This window comes from Giraffa tippelskirchi, chromosome 9 (genome assembly GCF_054371585.1).
Source record: "Giraffa tippelskirchi isolate mGirTip1 chromosome 9, T2T-mGirTip1v1.2.pri, whole genome shotgun sequence".
Taxonomy (NCBI): Eukaryota; Metazoa; Chordata; class Mammalia; order Artiodactyla; family Giraffidae; genus Giraffa; species Giraffa tippelskirchi.
In genome coordinates, this window is record NC_137283.1 from 56,259,488 (window position 1) to 56,275,961 (window position 16,474).

Here is a 16,474-nt window from a genome sequence, read left to right on the forward strand (position 1 = left end):
TGCTGGGAGCCAGGCGGGCATTTGAATATGAAAGGGTGGGAAAGAAAGCAGGTCCTGGGGGCTGGGGAGGGAGGGCGGCGGGGGCTGGGCACGGCCAGGCTGGGTGCAGGCCACACACTCACCACTCACTGGGGAGGTGCACACACGGGGGTGTACACACACACACACACACACACACACAAAACCCCATTTTGCTTCTGTACCTAAAAGAAACAGTAATGAGACAATAATCTTTGACATAACTGAGTGCAGAGCCTGGATAACGTTTATTCCACAGCCTCAAGGTTCAAGACACTTTTGAAAAGACTTTCCGATATCTCCAATTCATTTCTGAGGTCTCCTCTGACAGAAGCTGAGCCGCAGTCAGCGTGGGGACATCCTCTTTACCCCCCGGAGCCCGGAGATGTGTACCCTTCAATCGGGCACTGTCTTGAGAGGACCCCCGGCCTATCTCCAAGCCCCGCTGGCCAGCAGCTCTCCTGCACGGCTGTGTGCCAGCTCCCTGCCAGGCCAGCCCTCTGCCTGCACCAGAGACCCTGCCAGCCACTGCTCCCGTGGGGCGGCAGGCTAGGCGCCATCTGCTAGAGGGCCCATCAGCCCACATAGAGCTGGGGGCCCGGCCACCCCGAAGGGGGAAACCCCACTGAGGGTTAGAGCTGCTGCGGCGACTTTGGCTCCCTAAGCGTGTGCATTGCTGCTTCCACGGGGCCCACTGCAGGGCCGGGACCCACGGCCAGGAGGACCACAGGCCCCGCCGCCAGCCTCCTCGCCCTTGGATTCCGGCTCCCCACTTCATCTTCTGAGAACTGGAGGGTCGGGCAAACCCATCTCCAAATCCAGTGCCCCCCGCGGCCTCAACCTCGGCGTGGAAGCTGGACAAGGCTGTGGGGCTGACGGGGTCTGGAGGCCTGCAGGCAAGTGAGGAGAGCCAGCGCCAGGGAGAGCAGCGTTCCCTGGGGTGGTCTCAGGAACACGGCCGCAGCACAAGCCGCAGGTGGGCATCCAAGGTGAGCTCCCAGATCAAACTCAAAAGCCCCTGTACAGCGAAGGAACTGTCCATGACATAAAAAGGCAAACTATCTGATGGGAGGAGACATTTGCAAATCACATACATGAAAAGGGGCTAATATCCAAACTATGTACGAACTCAACAATTCAACAGCAAAACACTGAACAACCTGATTAAAAAGCGGCAGAGGATCTGTATTCTCCCAAAGAAGATGAACAGGTACATGAAAAGATGTTCAGTGTCACTGATTGTCAGTAAAATGCAAAAGAAAACCACAGTGAGATATCACTTCACACCGGTTAGAACCACTATCATCAAAAAACAAACAGCATGTTGGAGGGGGTGTGGCGAAAAGGGAACCCTCGTGCACTGCTGGTGGGAAGGTGCATCCGTGTGCCTTCAGTCAGTGTGGAAAACAGCATGGCTGCAGCTGCTGCTAAGTCGCTTCAGTCATGTCCGACTCTGTGCGACCCCATAGACGGCAGCCTACCACGCTCTCCCGTCCCTGGGATTCTCCAGGCAAAACAGTATGGAGGTTCCTCAAAAAACAAAAACTAGAACTACCATACGATCCGGCAATTCCACTTCTGGGTATTTACCTCAAGGAAACAAAAGCACTGACTCACAAAGCTTCCTGCATCCCAAGTTCATTGCAGCATCATTTACAACAGCCAAGACACAGAAACAACCTCAGGGTCTGTCAACAAGTGAGTGGATAAAGAAATTGTCATACACACACACACACACAGACACACAGACACAGTGGAGTATTACTTAGCCACAAAAAATGACATCTTGCCATTTATGACAACATGGATGGACCCTGAGGGCACTTGGCTAATGGAAATAAGTCAGAGAAAGACAATTACCACATGACCTTTTTTGTATATGGAATAATAAAACAGCTGAACCCACAGAAACAGAGAACAGGTTGGTGATTGCCAGGAGGAGGAGGGAGTGGGCGGGGGAAACGGGTGAAGGAATCAAAAGGTACAGACTTCCAGTTACAAGATAAAGAAGTCCCGGAGATGTGATGCACACCATGGCAACTACAGTTCATTGTCTATTTGACAGAGGATAAAAGCGTAAGTCTTCAAAGTTCTCATCAAAAGAAAAAATAATTTGTAACTGTGGTGATGCATGCTACCTAGACTGAGTGTGGGGATCATTTTGCTACAGACAAACACTGAATCGTTATGTTGTACGACAGCATCCCAGGGGGGTGCAGGGGTAAAGAACCCGCCTGCCAATGCAGGAGACCCAGGAGATGCAGGTTCGATCCTTGGGTCGGGAAGATCCTCCGGAGGAAGAAATGGCAACCCACTCCAGTACTCTTTCCTGGAGAGTCTCATGGACAGAGGAGCCTGGTGGGCTACAGTCCACGGGGTCACAGAGTCAGACATGACTGAGCGAATAACACCCCACCCTACCTAGACAGGTTTGCGTTCCTCCGAAGGGCGGCAGGCGGGGCTGGGGTAGCTGCTGGAAGAAGTTGCCCAGGGCACAGACTCCTGCCCGCCGCTGCCCACCATCCCCGAGGAGGCAGGAAGAAGACGGGAGGTGGGAGGAGGCCTGGCTGGGAATTGCAGGAAAACAACAGCTTTTTAAGAACCCACCACGCAGACTCCCACTTATACCACATCGGGCAGAACTGGGACCCACGGCCAGAGAGTCTGGGAAGGGGGCCACAAGGGTGCACGGCCCCTCTGAACCAAACTGGGGCTCAGTTCTAGGGCGGGAGGCAGGGAGGGCCCGGGAGGCGCTTAGCCGCATCTAATTAGGACAGCTTCCAGAACATCTCACTTCTGCCCGAGCCAGGGCAGCTGTGGGGTGATCTTAACTCAGATCCACCACTGACATGGCGGGGGGCTACTGAATCCAGGACCCTTCCCCGACGGTGTGACTTGGGGCTACCACCTGATGGCAGGGATGTGAACACGCCGAAGCAGGGCTGGGGCTTTCCAGGCAGGAGGCACCGGAGGAAGGCCTGGGGGGAAGACAGCACAGCGTGTTTCAGGGAAAGCAAGGGTGGGCCCGGGACCTCCCTGGTGGTCCACTGGTTAAGACTTCACCTTCCAATGCAGAGGCTGCAATGAGGGGTCATGATGGCCCTGGGAGCAACAGAACCATCCCCAAGGTTTCCGCAGGAGAAGAGTTGGCTTTTGTAGACCAGGCGGGTTTGGAGACGGGAAACACGGGTGTGCGTATCAGTCAGGATGCGTCAGCCTCATAACAAACAGCCCCCAAGTAACATCCTTCTCCATGGCGTCAGCTCGGGCAAGGGGCCCAGGGCTTGGCTCCGTGTGGTCACCTGGGAATCCTGGTTCCTTTCCTTCTGTGCACTCCCGGCTTTCAACACATCACCCCCAAGGTCACCCTGGCCTCATCCAGCCGGGCCGGGACACAGGATAACGCAGGTGTGGGGCCAGGCCCAGAGGATGCGCACACCCCTCTGCCCACACTCCTTCGGCCATAACTCTGCCATGTGACCTCGGCTCACAAAAGGGAGGGTGACCTCACGGAGCCCCCAGGGGACAGGAAGTGACACGGATGTCTCCACACACTTAGTCTCTGCCACACTCCCCACTCCCCAGCCAATATACGTCCATGGGTGTCCTTTCTACAGAGAAAAATCTCACCTTCTCCCCAAGGAGACACCCCAGGTCCCATCCAGTCACCGCACAGCCTGGTGGCCTCTGAACTAGAGAGGAAACGTGTCTGTCCCCCACCCACACATACGCGATGAGTGAGGCTAAGACAACAGAGAAAGCTCCGATTGGGCAGAGTGAAGGGTGCAGGAGGGTCTACGGGGGGCTTGCGGGGCAGGGGTCACGCAGGACAGCCCCCACCACCCAGACCCAGCTTTGCTCTCAGGGTCCACCTTCTTCCACGGGTTCCAGGAGGGCTGGGGCCACACGGGCGATTTTAAGCTTCAGTCGGAGCCTCTGTTTAGTCTAGGATCAATGTCTCTTTAGCAGTACAATTCTCTCCGAACCTAGCTTCTGATCTGTCTGCTTCCAGCCACTTTCTGGGCGCCCACGATCAGGCCTGAGGTCTCTCCTGGACGTGACTGTCGAGCCCGGTCATTTACTGCTTCCGTGCTGCCCTGCCCCTCCATCTCCCCTTCGTCCGGACAAATCCTGGGGCCTATATTCGCGTGGCAACGCCAGATGCTTCAGCTAGTCTTCAGGCGGCCCACGGTTTTTTTTCTCAGCCTGGTTTCCTACTGTTTCAGGTCCTCGAGCTGCTGGCTCTCCCAGCGCTGAAAACCACCCCTCCGTTCCCTTTTGTTTCTGCTTCACGCCAGCTGTTCCTCTCCTGAGCTCCCCTCTTTTCCTGCAGCAGCTTGCCAAATGCAGCCAGTAGTGGCCAAGACATGCTAATCCCTTAATTCTTTTCAACCACTTCCCCCAGAGCTCCAGGCTCAGCGCCCACGTGCTCGGCCTTCCAAGTTACCCTGCAGCGCTGCTCCCAAAGGGCTCATCGCTTCATCACATGGACGCCAGATTTCACAGACCGGTCAGTGTCCATGCTCTATCACTCAACAGCCACGCCGATGCCCCATCCTCCAGGTCTTTTCTTGACCCTGCGCTTCCGACGAGCGGTCTCTGCCCCGGTCAGGGAAGGCCGACGGCTGTAAACAACAGCCCCGAAGCCTCAGCCCCGAAGTCTCATCACGACAAAGACCTCTTCTCACCCTTGTGGTCGGCCGAGGAGCTCAGCTTCACGCGGTCACCTGGGGACCCACCTTGGGCACGAGCACCTGGGTGACCTGGAGGCGGCCTGGCCTGATCCAGCCGGTGAGTGGACATGAGCCACGTGGACGCCGCTGCCTCTTCCGGGTCAGATCTGGACGTGGAGGGCATCACTTCTCCCCGATCCTCAATGAGCCCCCTGGGGGGTGTTCCCAAGTCCCCATCATCCCCAGGAGGCCAGCACACAGACCAGCCCAGGAGACACACTTGTCAGCCTCGGTCAAAAACACGGACGTCGGCGGGGACTGACTCCCTGAAGCACGTGGTTCTATCCGTTGAGCTTCTTGCCAGCCTGGAGGATGTCGTCAGCCTGCCGGCCCCCACCTCGCCTGCTCTGGCCACATGTCCACTTGGGACGTGGCCTGACCCCCAGCTCCACACAGGTGTGGCTGGAGCCCCTCACGAGCTGTCCTGGCTTCCTGAAGCTGCCATGCAGGGCACGGCCGACCCAGAACCAGGCTGGCCCTCGGACAAAGACCACCCCACGGAGCCCCTCCTCACCCCTCAGGGCACAGCCCCGGCAGGATGGGCCCCTGGTGCCCAGAGCAGCGGCCAGCTCAGCGTGCCCCCTTGGACAGCCTCACCCCAGTCTCCCACTCCTGGTCCTGGGAATCCCACCGCAAAATAAACCACTGGGCCCTGCGTCCGCCCTCCTCCGTCTCAGCCTCGGCTCCTCTGTCGACACAGAGCGGAACTCTGACCCCCCTTTATGCTGTCAAGTCAGGCTCCGGAGACCACACGCTCCCTGGGTCAGCTGGCCCGGGTCTGGGGAGAACCCCCGAAACCACGGCACATGCAAATGATATGCAAACGACATGCAAACGACCCACTTCTTTGGCATGTCCTCTTTGGCGTGCTTGGAGAAGGCAATGGCACCTCACTCCAGTACTCTTGCCTGGAAAATCCCATGGATGGAGGAGCCTGGTAGGCTGCAGTCCATGGGGTCGCTAAGAGTCGGACACGACTGAGCGACTTCACTTTCACTTTTCCCTTTCATGCACTGGAGAAGGAAATGGCAACCCACTCCAGTATTCTTGCCTGGAGAATCCCAGGGACGGCAGAGCCTGGTGGGCTGCCGTCTATGGGGTCGCACAGAGTCAGACACGACTGAAGCGACTTAGCAGCAGCAGCAGCTTTGGCGTGCTTTAGGGCTTGCCCTGGTGAGTGGATGAAAACGCCCGTGAGAGCAGCATGGCAAAGGTCGGCATGGCAACGGGGCTTCTAGGGTGCTCGAGGAGCCAGGAATCAAGTATGTGAAATATCCTCTCCCTGCGATCTCGTCCACACTCAAAGTCAGCACTCCAGCCGCAGAGAGAGAGCTTTCTTGGCCCATGGAAACAAGCAGGGCTTCAAGAGATTGGCCACCGAAGAGATCTCCGCTCCCAAAATGCACTTTCAAGTCACACGGCCCTGAGTGTGAATCTCGCTCCCCAAGGCCTACATGTGGGGCTCGGCCGGAGGCTCCCTGCCCTGGTCTGTGACTGGGCTGCATCTGCGGGACCTGTCCTGAGGACCAAGGAGCCAAAGGGGGGTCCACCCCGCCCCGCCCGGCACAGGGGGTGCTGTGGAGGCCGGCGCCAGGCCCGACCCAGAGCCAATGCTCAGCACGCCTTCTGTCCTTCCTTCCTCCTTCAGCCCTACATCTCTTGGGCTATTTTTATTCATATTCCGGGTGAAACAAAACAAGTTAAAGCAGATCATGAAATCTGAGGAGGATTCCACCTTAAGGGGAAAAAAAAAATCCACCTTTGCAATAACAAATAGCTGGAGCTGGTGTATTACCCGGGTGAAATTGTTACCCCTCGAGACAAGTCTAAACTCTTCAGCGTTATGAAAACTCCGCAGATTGCTCTGCTACTGAAAATTTATGGCCCCCAAATCATTCCTGAGAGACAGCGCACATTCCCAGCTGAGGGTTTTCCTCGGGACGACCTGCCTCTCTCCCCACGCAGCTGCGTCCCGGGTGTTGGTCACGCCTTTCCGCCCGAAGCGTCTGCTCGACGGGGCCCCAGGGAGGTCCCTGCACGTAGTCAATGCTCAATCAACGTCTGTCTTGTTCTGTGTCTGCCAGGTGGCCACGCCAAAGGACCGTGTGCTAGAGTTCCCGTCTCCCACCCCAACTGGCCCCACAAACAGGACCCCAGCTCGAGCCTCTCGCGCGCCCACAGGGCTGGAGGCACCTGTCCTTCCCTTCCTCTATGAAAACACTCCCCCTTGATACTGAAAGGGCACCGTGAGCTTCCAGAAGCTTCATTCTGGAGCTACATGCATGAGGAAACCCAGGCTTGAGGAGTCAAGGAGTCCTGCCAGGGCCACATGGGGTGGAGCTGGGGTGCAGCCCCTGCTCACCACGTGAACTCAAAGGCCTGGCTCATTTCACCCCAGCAGGTCTTCAGGGAGCGCTCGATGCCCCAGGTTGGGGCTGAGTGGTGGGTGGGCAGGCGAGGATTGGAGCCCAAGTTCCCAGTCCCAGGCTGCAGCGACCCTAGCCTCTCCACGGCCCTGGGCAGGACCTCTGAGGACAGACTCGGTGTCCGCCCTCATGGGAGGGGTGCGAGAGCAAGTTCATCCATTTATATCACTGCTGATGTCACAGGGAGGCAGGTGCCCCCTTTGCCCAAGAACTGTGGGGCTTCCCTGGAGGGGTCTGGGCATGTGAGGCCACGTCCTCAGCTTTCTGCCAGCCCCTGGCCCCCCAACAGCCACCCCCCGACCACTGAGTCGAGCTGCAGTCTTCTCAGGCACGCCCCTCTCTCTTTCCCATTACCCCATCTTCAGATCTTCCTGTCCAGACTCTCCTCAATCCCTGGTCTCCCGGGAGGTCCTTTTGATGCCTGCGGTTCCCCTCAGTGCTCTGGGGGGCCCGACTCCCCAGCACCCACCAAACACCAGCTACGTGCCAGGCATTTTCTCGCACCAACCCCCAAATTCCCCACATCCAACCTGAGGGGTGGGATCCAGGGAAGAGTCTCTGAGAGGTTAAGACACTTTCTCAGGGTCACACAGCTGGAACGTGCTGGAGGCAGGACTCAACTCCACGTCCCTCTGGCTTCCCAACCACGCCGTTCCCCACGCTCACCACCTCCCTCTGACATTTTAGGTGTTGCTGCTTGCCTCCTGGGTGCACTTTGACGGGGAGCCCTGAGCTTGCCCACCTGCCCCAGCAGCTCAGCTGCTGTTGGCCACAGCGCCCCCAAAGCATAGACGACGTGCCGATTGTGCTGTGCCCTCTCCAGGTGCCACATGCTTCAGGCTGAGGATCAGAGAGGCTGAGGGACTTGCCCAAGGTCACACAGCAGAGAAGAAATGGGGGCAGGGATTCCAAGCAGGTCAGTTTAGGCGAGTTAGGGGTCTCCAATCCAGCTGTCCCAGGGAGTGGCAGAGCATTTCCATAGGGGCCTTGCCTGGAAGGGTGTGTGGAGGGCTGGATAAGGGAGTCACTGTCAGCTCCAGCCGGCCGGGGGTCAGCAGGCAGGCAGGAGCAATGCCAGTATGATCCAAGTTTCTGACTCTTCAAAAGAAGGTGGAAACCCAGACGTCTTCTGAGAAACCGATTTTGAAGGCTGGCGCACACCTGCTCTGAACGTTTGATGTAACACAGGGCAGAGTGGAGCAAAGGCACCTGTTCGTCCGACCCCGGCACCGAGGCCACTGCTACGAAGCCTGGGATTCCCAGTAGGAAACCAGGGCCCAGCAGTGGAAACTGCAGCCTGTGGTTACACAGTCACTGTGGTTGAGCCCAGGCAGCCAGGCCTTCGGTGAGAGAGACGGAAAACCCAACCAACAAAGGCTGCTCAACTCCGCACCCAGGCATGAGCCCCGGGGAAGCTTGTGGGAGACACCAGGGATTGGGCCCAGAGGCCTCGTCTTGTGGCTGGCAAGCACACCTAACGTCTCTGGGCCTTGATTTATCCACCTGCAAAATGGGGCAAGAAAAAGAATAAGAATGCTGCTTCTCATCTCTGTCTTTGCAAAGGTGGTAAAGGAGCAATGGGCTAAAAACCTGAGAAGGGCAGGTCCCGCCTCGGTTCTGGACAGCCCTGATGGGCCTGGGACCCTAGGAGAGACCCCCCGGTGTCACGCCCTCCACACTGAAAACATGGGAAGGACTGGCCCCTTCTCCCTCCTCTCTGGGCCCGCGTTCATGGACCAGGAGGCAAGGCTTAGCGAGCGGCCGGCAGACCCAGGCCTGGGGGCCTCCTGGCCAGCTGGGTACAGGCCCCCGGGCTCAGCGGACTGTCACTGCTGCCCTGGCTTCCCTCCCTGCTCCCTTTGAAGTTCAAAGAATGGGCCTCTCCCCTCTGAAGCAGGCAGTAAATCAGGCAGCAGAAAGGAAACTGTCCACCCCAGCTGAGTTATGGCGGCCACAGCGAGACAGCCCTCACCCTCTGGGCTGGCCGGCCCCACCCCTGCGTGCCCCTCCGGTCCCGCCTGCCCCTTTCCTGCCCCGGCCGGCCCCTCCGTCGCCCTGGAGCCCGCAGCCTGGCCCCTCTGCCTCCCAGGGTCTCTGGGCTGAGGCCCTTCTGCCCATTGAGGGGGCGTCTACCCTGCTTGCACACCTCCTGTGATGGGGAGCCCACTCCCACACTCAGCCAGCTCGACCCATACGCTGCTCTCTCTGCCACAGGCTTGGGGCTGGCTCACCCACCTCTGCTGCTGTGGGCTGGCCCCCGCTTGGGGTCATGGGCCACCTCCTCCTTGCAGAGATAGATCCACAGAGTCCCCTAGGGCGGCTCTTGTGGGCTCAGAGCCATTGGCGGCTGAGGGGGGGCGGTCACGGGAGACCTACAGATTTGCAGGTGTGAACTCGGGCACAAGGGTACTCATGGAGATTTGGACTCGGGGCTGTGGACTCATGGGTGGATGTGTGGGTGGGGGAGCAGAAGCAAGCATGGTGTGTGTGACCCTGAGTGGCCCTTGGCACGTGAGCATGTGGGTCTGAGGGACAGTGTGCAGCAAGGCAGGTGTGCATGTGAGAGTGTGTGTGTGTGTGTGTGTGTGTGTGTAATGCGTGCACTGCAGCCGGCAGGGCAGGACCCTGAGCACAGGTGTGGGAGGCTGTGTGCGCCTATGGTACGTGTGACAACGTGAGTGTGATAACGTGTGAGAGTGATGAGAGTGTGTGAGTGTGCAGTGTGAAAGGGAGGGGCAGGGGGCTTCTGGGCACTTCCCAGGGGGCTCTGGTGGTAAAGAACCAGTCTGCCAGTGCAGGAGGCGAAAGATGCAGGTTCGATCCCAGGGTCGGGAAGATCCCCTGGAGGAGGGCACCGCAACCTGCTCCAGTGTCCTTGCCTGGAGCCTCCCATGGACAGAGGATCCTGGTGGGGTGCAGTCCATGGGGTCGCAGAGTCAGACACGGCTGAGCGACGGAGTGCGTGCACACAGGGCGTCCCAGGGCTGTGGTCCTCAGCTCCAGGGATGGGCAGGGGCTGGGCGACGTCACCAGGCAGGAAGAGCCCTGGGCTCATCTCCCAGACACAGAGCCCAGAAGCCCCCTCAGGAGGTGAAGTCAGGACTGCAGGGAGGGGGCGGCCTCGTCAGCGCACTTGTCTCAGCCCAGGGGCCCCCAGGGCCTTGAGGGCGGAGGAAAGGGGCTGGCTCCTGAGCCCTGGCATCCCAGGGCTCTCGGGCTCACGGGGGCGAGCCCAGGGTTGGCGGTCACGGCTCAAACCCTGAGCCTGACCACACGGCCCCGGACGGGCCTCAGCGTCTTTGTGCCCTGGAGGCGGGCTGCCCACCCCCCGCTGCCAGGCACAGTGAAGCCTCGCTGCCCGGCTGCTCTGGTCTGGCTCAGTGAGTGCTCTCCCTGCGGGGCTGGACATGGTCGGCAGCCAAGGGGGCAGTTGTGGGAGAGGCTCCCTCTAGGACCCTCACCTGCTCGTTTGTGAGTCAGCCCAGGACCCCGGCCAGCACCTGTCCCGCCCACCTCCCCTGGCCCCACAGCCAACCACCGCCAAGCCCTCTGGGATGGTCTGTCTGCGATGTGGCCCCAGCTCTCAGTTGCCACGGCAACCACTGCCGTTCAAACCACCATCGCACCTGGACCACACCGCTGCCCCTTCTTGGTCTCCCGCCCCCATCCTGCCCCCGTGATACATGCTTCCCTGGGCGATGCGATGCCCAGTCTGCGGCCGAAGGTCGTGGGTGCTGCTGCTGCCAAGCCCGGATCCCCCTGAATGGGGAGCACCCATCTGCTGACCACTGTGTGAGCCCCCCAGCTCACAGCCACGCCTCTACTGAGAAAGCACCCCAAGACTAGAAAGTAAATGCCAGGAACATTTTTGCTCATCCCACACACACCCCAGGAGAGATGACGGACCAGCGTCATTTACTCTCCAGGAGTGCCAGCAGACACCAAGTCAAAGGACATTTGGTGACAGTTGGGAGGAAGCTCAGGGGACGGTCAGCATCTCCCCGAAGAAATCCCATGGCCAGCCAGTCCCCAAGACAAGGCAGCCGTCTCTGGACTGGGGTGCTGCAGAGAACACACGACCGAGGAGTCTCAGCCTTTCAGCCTCTCCTGCCCTCCCCCCTTCCATCAGTCCCTCTTTCCAGACCATCTTTCAGCCCCTCCACCTTCCAAATCCTGACAACACCAGATCTGATGCACACCAAACAGCTGAAAAGTCTGGGGTCCCTAAGGGAGGAAGCGAGGACAAAGAACTTCGGAAAAGCCCAGAAGAGAGAGATGCTGGGTCAGAAGGGTTAAAAGCTTAGATGGAGACAAGAGGGGGAGAGGACCTGGGTGTGGGGGAGGGCAGGGCTCTTGTTTGGGGCGGGCAGCGTCCACTCTCCCCTAATGCCCCCAGATGTCCTCCAGAGCCTCCCCTTTCCCATTTCGGGGGTCCTCTTGGCAGAAGGGAAAGCCCACCTCTCACCACCAGCATCTCCCTCTCTTGCCCAGGGAACCCCCACTGGCTGACAAAGTCTGAGCAAAGCAGAGCTGGCAGGCATGTGGTCAGGAAGTGACCACAGGGTCTCTGCCAGCTCTCCAGAGAGTCCTCTGGGTCCTCCCCTTTTATAAACACTGTCCTTGCATTTTATACAAATGTATCATTATAAGTATCCTTTCTGCATAGGCTTCTCAGACGCAACATTGTACTTATCCGTGTTGACATTTGTTGTTCAAGTTCATTCATTTTAACAGCTATATGATTATTCCAAAATGTGACAACATCAGAACTGCCCAGGTGAGCCAGAGACTCCAGAACAATAGCTCAAGCTTATGTTTGCAGCAGATGGGTTTGCGGTTGTTTTGTTACACAGCAACAGCTGACTGATACAATTTCACCATGGGTGGCAGAGCACAACCATATCTCACAATGCCAAGAAATGCGAGCCAGAAATTCCCTCAAAGTGGGTGTCACTTCGGGAGTAGAGTCTGTGCATCATCAACATTCCTACATGTTCTGGCCCACATTGCAAACTAGGTCCTACAGACTCCAGTGATTCTGTGAGCCCCACTAGCCCTTCAGTTTAAACTCCCTTCTCTCAAGTCACCCAGAGTGGAGCCCGGTCTAGAGGTGAAGCAACCAGCTGACCACAGACTGGACAGCAAGAATAAACGGCTGTGGATTGAGGTCGCTAACTTCTGGGGTGGTTTCTTACGTGGTGATCACTGACCCAGAGGGTCACCTCAGTGCAGCTCCTAACTAAAAAGCATCCATCCAGCCCTTTAGGTACAAGTTCTCCAAGACTCAGAGAAGCCCACACTTCTACAGCAGCCTCGCAAAGACAATTAGAGCATTCTCACACAAGAAAAGAGTGCCGTCAGAGCCCTTCACAAGACATCTCTAAACTGGGGCTCAGAATAACTGCTATGTGGTCCCAGCTCCCCTTCAGGGTCATCGTGAGAAGCTGGGCAAGTCTCTTTCCATCTCTGAATTTCAGTGTCCCTGTCTGTAAAACAGGGCTGTGTGTGCGCTAAGTCGCTTCAGTCGTGTCCAACTCTTTGCGACCCCATGGACTGCAGCCCGCCAGGCTCCTCTGTCCGTGGGATTCTCCAGGCAAGAATACTGGAGTGGGTTGCCATGCCCTCCTCCAGGGGATGTGCCCGAACCAGGGATCGAACCCTTGGTCTCCTACGTCTCCTGCACTGGCTGGTGGGTTCTTTACCTCTAGTGCCACCTGGGAAGGGCAGCAACCCCTAACACACAGACATGTTATGAGAAGTAAGTCAAAGAACAGGACATGGCACAGCTTCTGTCTTTCAGGTCCACTGACCCAAAAGACTGAGTACCCTGGGACAAACGCCTGTCACTTTCCAGACCTCTTCACGTGTAGCTTGGGGTTAATCACTGCTACCTCAGGAGAACGGGTAGGGTGCATGACAAGGGATGTCAGAAGTGGCATCAGGAAGAATGCTTTTGGTGGCAAGTAACCTAAAACCCTATTTTAACTAGTCACATACAGATGTGAGAGTTGGACCATAAAGCTTAGAGCTGAAGAATTGATGCTTTCCAACTGTGGTGCTGGAGAAGACTCTTGAGGGTTCCTTGGACTGCAAGGAGATCCAACCAGTCCATCCTAAAGGAAATCAGCCCAGAACAGTCTTTGGAAGGACTGATGCTGAAGCTTCAATACTTAGGCCACCTGATGCAAAGAGCCGATTGATTGAAAAAGACCCTGATGCTGGAAAAGACTGAGGGCAGGAGGAAAAAGGGGCAACAGAGGATGAGATGGTTGGATGGCACCATTGACTCAATGGACATGAGTTTGAGCAAACTCTGGGAGATAGTGAAGGTCAGAGAAGCCTGGTGTGCTGCAATGCATGGGGTTGCAAAGCATCAGACGTGACTTAGTGACTGAATAACAACAACCTATAAGGGGGATTTACTAGATCACATAATGGAAATCCCGAAAGGCGTTGAATTCAGGCATGGTTTGATCAAGGCTCCAGGTTTGTTTCTCTGTGACTCTTTCTTCTGGACAGTCCTTTGGTTGCTGACTTTGCCCTCAAGGTGACTCGTCCCCATGCACTGGTTGGCCTAGGCGCTCATTACTGGTTCATCGCTATGAGAAAAGTGGGATTGTGCCCACTGCCTTGGAGTGTCCGTGGCAGAGCTAAGGTGGAGACAGTGACCTCTCGCCCCTCATGACCACAGGTTAGCGGGAAAGAAGAAGGGATGGATGCTGAGGTGGCTGCAATGAGGGCCTTGGCAAGTGCCCAGCCCTATGACAGACCTCGGGTTAGCGACCACTTCCTCTATCACTAGCATACCTGTCTCTGGGCCTCGGTTTCCCTTGTAAGGATATGAGGGGCTGCTTGGATGGCATCTCTAGACCCCCACCCAACGCTCAGAGCTCAGGTCCTGATGAACCAGTCAGCGTCTTAGGTGGGAGCCTGGAGCCCACCGCCTGTCACTTGTGAGATGGACCGGCCTCCAGAGGCAAATGCTCTGAGCAGAACAAATTTAGGGCCTTGCTTCTCCTTGTCTTTGGGGTAAATGATTTCCAGAGCTCATTAGGGTGGGTGAATGATTTCCTCGCCCTGCCACACCTTTTCAAGACTAATCGTATTTCTAGGGACAGAGCCTAGCCCCCAGTGAGGGCCAGGATGTGACTAACTCCAGCTCACACGTGGTGAGGCCATCCGTCTGTCTGCGGCCGGCCCACCTCCCGTCTGAAGTAGCACTGAGGATCCAGGCCTGGCTCTAGTACTGCACCAGGTGGCTGATCAAGCTCTCGGGAGCCATGTGGCTTGTGGCTACCACACTGGCCAGCACAGACGTGTAACAGCTTCATTCCTGCAGAGCCCCTCTAGCCAGCCGATTTCCAGTAGGAACTTGATGTGAGACCTCAGGCCAGTTCCTCCTCCCCCATGACCCTCAACACCTACCTGTCCTTCCCAGCTCCGGGCCTCAGCTTCCTCTTCTGTAAACTGGGGGTGATAGAGCTTAGAGAAATAGATATCTGAGACAGGGCCTAGGAAATACTGACTCCAGGGCCAGGAGTCACTGCAACATGATCTGGAGTTTAGGTTCTCAGCAACTCCAGATGTGTGGGGCGGGGAGGGTGGGAGAAAGACTGTGACAGGGGAGGGGGCATCTAAACTCAACTTCACATGGCAGATCTGGTTGGTTGTCCCACCCTATCGTCATTCCTTCTCTCTCTTTAGTAACAAGAGTCTCATTTTTGCTAAAATGCATTGACCAAGAAAACAAAGGATGGTAGCTCCATGCTAATCACGACATTCTTATCATTATTTGCCTGTGGCTGGTCAAGGAGTGGCCATGAGACATCAGGAGAGGTCTGCTGGGGGCTTCTGGGAAAACGTTCCCTTCATGATAAGAGACTAGCACATGAGGAGAAAATATCTTGGTACCCTGATCTCTTCCTGCTTTGGATCTATTGTGTGTGGCTGGTGCTATGGCAGCCATTTTGGGGCCATGAGTCAACCCTGCAGGGAAAGTGAACATGCAGAGGAGTCCACGTGGGAGGGTGGAGAAAACTAGAACTCTGATGTCTGTGTCGAGCCCTTGAACACACACTGCCTCCCTCCCCTCCAGACTCTCATAAGGTAAAAATCAGTGTCCTTGATGGCCAGCTTTCCTGCAGTCAGAATCACCCTGAGTGACTCTCATTCACAAGTGAGTCAGAGCTTTCCAGGTCACCTGGATGCACAAGCACATTCTGAGCAGAAAGGACGGGACGTGTGTGGGCACAGAGGTGTGGGAGAGGAGGCTGCCTCCCGGGAAGTGGGAGTCTCCTGGGGGAGGGGTAGCCAGAGCTGATACCGGAGATGGCAAGCGTCGGGTTGGCACACAGGGCCACGTGCTGGGGTTTTGTCTCCATCTGTGGGAAGGTCATGGGGGGAAGTGGGAGGCAGAACATTGGAGCATTTTTTACGGAAGAGTTGGTTTTGAGTTACAGGGTGAACTGTGGGTAGGGATGGGCTGGTGGGGAGAGACTTGAGGCGGAGAGGCCAGGGAGGAGGCAGAGAGTGTGAGACCTCGGGAGGGCCAGGGTGGCAGGAGGTGAGAGGGTGAGGAGGGAGGCAAGAAGGAACAGACAGTCCTGGTGATCCAAGGACTGAGGAGACGTGAGGGGAAGGAGCTGGGGCAGAGGAGAACCAAGGACAGAGCCCCCTGGGCTCCACCACGTGAGATGGGAAGGAAACCAGCCCAGAGGGAAGAGAAAGAGGTCAGAGGAAATGCAGGAGGTAAATGCAAAGAGGGTTCCTGACAAAGGCTAAGCCAGGTCACGCCCCCTCCCCTGCTCCACACCCTCTGAGGTTCACAGCACCTTTGAGGCTCCAAAGACCTCAGCCCCATTCCCTCTCCAGCTTCATCTTCAACTACTCTCTCCTGAGTTTCAGCCATGCTACCTCTGTGCTGTTTCTCGAACAAGCCAAACATATTTCTACCTCCGGGCCTTTGCACTTGTGGTGCTCACTAAGGCAACAGGTTTCCTGGAGATCATTCCCCCCACCCCTTGGGTGAGGTCTTCCCTGGCTATCCTATATTATATAATCCAGCCCCTCCTGCAGCACTACACACCCACAGCCTGGTTGTCATCCGACTCCCTGGGGGTGTGAGCAGGACACCAGACACAGGCATAGACTTTAGGTGCTGCTGCGGCCAGCGGCTCAGAGTTGGGGTGGGAATTAGGGTCTGCTCCCTTCACTGCGGTTACTCCTGGATTACAGTAAGTGGTCAGTGAAAATCTGTTGAATGAATGAATGAATGAGAGATGGTCAAGTGTGAGAGGC

The 16,474-nt window shown here is 57.0% G+C and overlaps 1 long non-coding RNA gene across 1 annotated transcript; it reads right to left on the minus strand.

Annotated features, from left to right (window-relative positions):
- Positions 1-247: 247 nt before the first annotated feature.
- On the minus strand, positions 248-3,516 carry LOC145520394 (uncharacterized). Its single transcript, XR_014064447.1, has 2 exons — positions 3,082-3,516; positions 248-2,996 (listed from the first exon to the last, which is right to left on the minus strand). It is a non-coding gene; the product is annotated as an uncharacterized LOC145520394 (long non-coding RNA).
- Positions 3,517-16,474: the final 12,958 nt, after the last annotated feature.